Source organism: Chaetura pelagica, unplaced genomic scaffold (assembly GCF_000747805.2).
Source record: "Chaetura pelagica isolate M959 unplaced genomic scaffold, ChaPel_1.0 scaffold121, whole genome shotgun sequence".
Classification (NCBI taxonomy): domain Eukaryota; kingdom Metazoa; phylum Chordata; class Aves; order Apodiformes; family Apodidae; genus Chaetura; species Chaetura pelagica.
In genome coordinates, this window is record NW_009954546.1 from 3,680,446 (window position 1) to 3,685,945 (window position 5,500).

Sequence of the window (5,500 nt, forward strand, 5' to 3'; positions counted from 1 at the left end):
GTCTTGTAAAAAGTCCCTCCCCTGGCTTCCTGTAACCCCTTCAGGAACTGACAGATTCTCTAAGGTCCCTGGGAGCCTTTGCCGCTCCAGACTGAACAACCCAAACTCTCTCAGCCTGTCTCCATAGCAGAGCTGCTCCAGCCCTCTGGTCATCTTCATGGTACTCGTTTGGACTTGCTCTAAGAGCTCCATGTCTTTCCTGTGTTGTGGGGTCCATAGTTGTGCACAGTACTCCAGGTGGGGTCTCACAAGAGCAGAGTACAGTGGTAGAATTCCCTCCCTCAACTTGCTGGCCATACTTCTTTTGATGCAGCCCAAGGCATGGTGGGCCTCCTGAGCTGCAAGTGCACATTACTGGCTCACAGTGAGATTCTCTCCAGCCAAGGCCCCCGAAGTCCTCCTCCTCGAGGCTGCTTTTAATCCCTTCTCCATTCAGCCTATATTTGTGACATACGCAATGAAAACAAGAAGAAGAGAATAAATATTTGTACCTATAAAGGTTCTTGGTTTTGAGAACTCTAAGTGATTTCTATGGGCAGCTCTTAGGATTTCTATATTAAATCAGAACGTCATTTTGATCTAGTTTGTACTGCTATGTAATCTTTTCCAAGAGGGAGTGGATTTCACAACGGGGTATTTCTTCATTCAAAATAATTCTGGTCTATGGCAGACTGTTCTAATGCCAGAACTTTTTGTGAGGGAGCCCTTCAAGAGCCAGTCAGAAATCAGCTGGTGTTAATCTGAAAATATGGTTAGGATTGGCCTAAATATAATTATAATTTTTAAAAAAATAAGTTTGGTTTTGTTAATAGTTTTTTTTTTTTTTTCTTTCTGGTTGGTTTGCTTTTGTTTGTTTGTCTTTCCCTTGGGATAGAAATATGTGTATTCATTTCCAAAAACTAGCAGAGTACAGTAAAATAAAAAAGTTGTTCTTACTTTTCACAAAAAAGAGCCCCACTTTATATTTTCAGATATCTCCTTTGCTACATAGACTTAATTCTTTATCAAAATACAGTATTCCACTGTATCTAATTCCATCATTACCTGTATTACCCCCCATTTTCTCTGTTACAGTTGCAATCCTTTACATCTAAGTACTACATCTTCATCTCTCCTTGAAAATCTAGATGAATCAGTCTATCTTCACTTGCTTGTGTACCTACCTTTTGCCTACATTTTGTAGACAGTTGCACAGTCTCTCATATAGAATGCTTGTTTCTTTCTTTAAAATATGTTACTGTGGAGGTTTTTGGTTTTTTTGTTTGTTTTACTTTTTCTCCTAAAGATTTTATTTTTTTTCCCCTTCCTCCCTATTCCTTTACCTCCTTTCATAGTGAAAACTTGAAATCTGTTCTGGGAACTGAAGATTTATGTTATGGATTTCCTTTTTGGGAAAGGCTGGAAGGTAGGAATAAGATTTTTGAAATTATTATTATTATTATTGTTAACATTTCGACAACTCTAAAATCTCTTTTAAGAGGTGGTGGTGACAAGGGAGTGAACCATGGCAATTTTCTGTTACTTTTTCCTCCTGTAGAGATCTAACTGCCAACAGACTCTTCCCACAGCATTACCTACATTGGTGGTGTAGCTGCAGGCGATTTCAAGGAGAGATTAAGATTTTGCATCTGTAGTGTTACACTTCCTGCGAAGCTCCTGCACTGCTGTTTCGGTAAAGACATTTAGAGAAGTATTTGGTGGATTTCAGTAATTTTTTTATCAGTCTGTAGAAATGTGCACATGGAGACCACTGCCACCTTAGGCACTACTGCAACTTTTATAAATTGTCTTACTTGCCTGCCTTATGTCTAGTTCTATACTAAAATTTTCTGTAGGAAGAAATAATACAACTTATATACCAGAAACAGAGAGGTGTAGTTTTCTTATTTTTAGGCTGTACAGAACACCATGCAAATGAGTTGGAGGGATGAAGCAGGGACCCAACAGCAGAGGAGGATCACTTGGTAGTGCACAGTTGACATAATTGAGAATACACAGACCTTTGCATCCTCCTTTAGATCCATACAAATCTCAAGAAGAAAGAGGTATGATCTAATAATGGATGTTTTAGTGTTAGTGTCCTCAAGAGACTCTAAGTATCTGTTGTCTGTAAGTTAAATTCTGGCCAAAGATGTGTCTGAGACAATTCAAGGTTGCTAACAATCAAGGTTCTATGAAAAGTATCTTCATGGACTGTAAATGAATCAGAAGGCTATCACCTGTTATCAATGTAAGAATTCATATGTAGATAACACTCCAGATTCTTGTCCTGTGACCCTTGGGGTATGAGATTAAAATGACAAATGGCTTCTGTTTGATTGAACAGCAGACAGGACGGGATGCTTAGTTTTTACCTCTCAGGAAAACAGTGGTCTTCTTCAGCATCTCAGTGTTCTTGTGTGCCAAAATAATTTTTCCTAGTGATGGCTTTTAAATTTTGCTTTGTTCCTGTGTGTTTTAAATTATTATTTCCCATCCTTGGGTCCTTCCATCCATCCACCTTGAGCTGCACTTCCTCCCCCACCCCCCTACCACGTCCTCCTCCAGATGTTGAGATCTTTGGGATTTAGAAAATGAAATACTTTGGAATTTTCTTGTGTTTATATGTTGTTTATAGATAGTTAACAGCAAAGGCAGTTATGACCACATCCCACATACATGGGTAAGTTGTGATTATGAATGAAGTTAAAAGCAAAATACTTTTGTATTTTAAATTAAAGGCCTTTCTACTATTTTTTTCCCTTCTTTTTATCATTCTTCTATCATTTTCTTTGTGCTATGAAAAATTTCCTCACTGATGCTGTGAAGAGTAAAAAACAGAGCTGTCAATAACAGACATAAACTTGGAGCTTCTTATGCAACTGTAACTTCACTGACTTCATAGTGTTGTTCTTGATTTTTCTAAGTAGAAAAAAGAGCAGGCCATTATTCAAGCCACAGCTACATTACATTTAAGTCAAGTGATAATGCCACCTGGGGGTTTGTACACACCATCTTTCGACAGCACTGTCACAGTTCTTCTCTCACAACATGCAGTAAGTAGTTATCTGTTAAAACAGGCACACCGCCAATCAGTTGCACCTATTAATAAATCACAAAGACCCCCCCTATTCAAAGACTGAGCCCTCTTTCAAGATTCTCTGCAATATAATGTAACATAATTCACAACAAAATGAAGAAACCCTTCATTTGCAATCTGACATCATTCAGAAAGGATTTCCATATTATGCAGAGTATAATTACAAAACACTGTCCCTGTAATACTGTGCTTTTGTGTATGTGCAGATTATTAAAAATGGTTAATCTTAAAATCATTGCACATACACTATAGTCGACAGGGAAGAGTCTCAGATTTTGTGCATTGGTATAACAACATTAAGGCTAGTGGAGTTGAGGTCCTGGCCTTATTTCTGCTCCATTATTGTGCTGTTGTACACAAAGTATTAAATCTGTGTCTCCATTACATCCTGCAACACTTGAGTAATTCCTCAGAAATCAAAGATGAATCTTTGATTCACATTATTTTTTCTGACTCAGTGTTTGAATACCATTAGAGTGATAATGTTTTTTCTCTTTTTTTTTTTTTTTTAAGTTCTACAGAAGGTCCCAAACCACATGTACAGGATCTGAAGTCTGAGTCAGAACCCAAATTATTTAAAATTCTTAGGAAGCCAAAACTACCTTTGCACTTTCATGCAACAGTCTAATAAAACAGGACCAAAAAGAGGTTTTTATTTCCTCCTGCCTGAAACATAAATAGATACATAAAATACATTATTTTGTATTAAGAAAGATCTACTAAAAAATTAGGACACTCCCTCTTAGATCTCATGTCCTTTTGTGTCATAGATAACTATCTAGTGTGTAATGATACTGAACTCACTGGAACCATCAAAGATGGGAATCATATTTAATTAACATGGAAACATAGAGCCAGTGGTCACTAAACAAAAAACCAAGCACATCCATAGGTTGAACTGAACACTGACTCAGCCAGCCTTCAGAAACATAACTGTTGTCACGGACACAGCAGGATCCTAATGCTGGAATCTACATGGATGGAAAAATTCCATGATATGAAGAAAAATAAACATAGCCCTAGATGATACAAGGTAAGAAAAGTGTGATTTTTTATTTCATATGATTACTCACTATATTTTTGAAGGACTGTTTCATCTAATGGCAGAACTGTGGCAGGTGAGTGGGAATGAATTCTTAAAAGATAATTTTGGCTTAGATAGGAGAAGCATTTTCCATCTATATCTGAAATATAAGCTTAAAATTTTTGGTGATTAGAACTGCCTCACACCTTTCATGGACCTACACGAATATGAAAACCTGATACCTACATAACACTTGCATTTGCACCAGTCTAGCTTTGTCTAGCACGTGTGAGGATGTTCTTCTTATATTTAAAATTATTTTAGTAAATGCACAGGGACAATGTTATAAATACTAAAAATGCTGAGCCAGTATGGACACTGGTTATTTCACCCCCTCACACTCACCATCATAAATCTAACCTATCTCCTGTTAAATTAAATGCATTACACTGTTAGTGAATGCTGAGAGAAGTATCCTACTCTTGTATGCATTATCTCCAACCACAAGTGCTTCATTACAATAAAGACAAATGATAACCCTCTTCTGTACCACACACAAATCCAGAAACTGCTATACAAAGTCAAAAAATTGATGTGAAGATTGCACAGAGCTTATCCCTTTACCCAGCACTAAAATCAACAACAATCTCAAGTAAAACCACAGCTTGCAACCCATTTGAAATATTATTCAGTTGAGCTCTATTTATTACCATCAAAAATAGCATGCACAGGGACAGCCAAAACAGTCCTGTTTCACAAAGCACAACTGAGATCAGCTGACTGGAACTCACACTTATGTTCATCGAAAGGCCAAATTCTCATTTTGTGCTCATTGTTTCTATTTAGAGTTAATGGTAAATGTCTTTTTCTTATCAACTGTCAAATTGTCAGAACACACTTTGTATATTCAAGGCTGGAGGATTCAGGGAGATTCGGAGGGAGGGGGAGGACCATCTGGTTTGTTGACAGAAGTTTTCTCCCAATATTTTATACTGAGTAATTATTCAAGGTCCCTTGTATTTTGTGTCTCCCAGAGAGGAGGTATTAAAAATGTCCACTATTAAATGCCTTTTCACATAGAAAGCAGGATTTTATGACCCTGTAACTGCAGGATCAGTGGTTTTACGCTCTTTAGCCTCTGCAGTAATGTGTGTCTGGTTCCCCTATGCAGGCCATGCTGTGGTTAGTGTTGATTCAGTAAACAACATTTTGTTTCATCTCCATGGATATTAGGTCTATAGAGGAGAGATTGCATTTACTGATAGTGCCTCATGGTCTTAAAGCACAGTTGACTAATTCTATCTATCATTTGTGGTTTTCTGTATTTTAAACAAAGGCAGAAATTTTTAGATAGAGATAGAGGAGAAGATAAAAGAGGAAAAGAGAAGGGCAGGGCA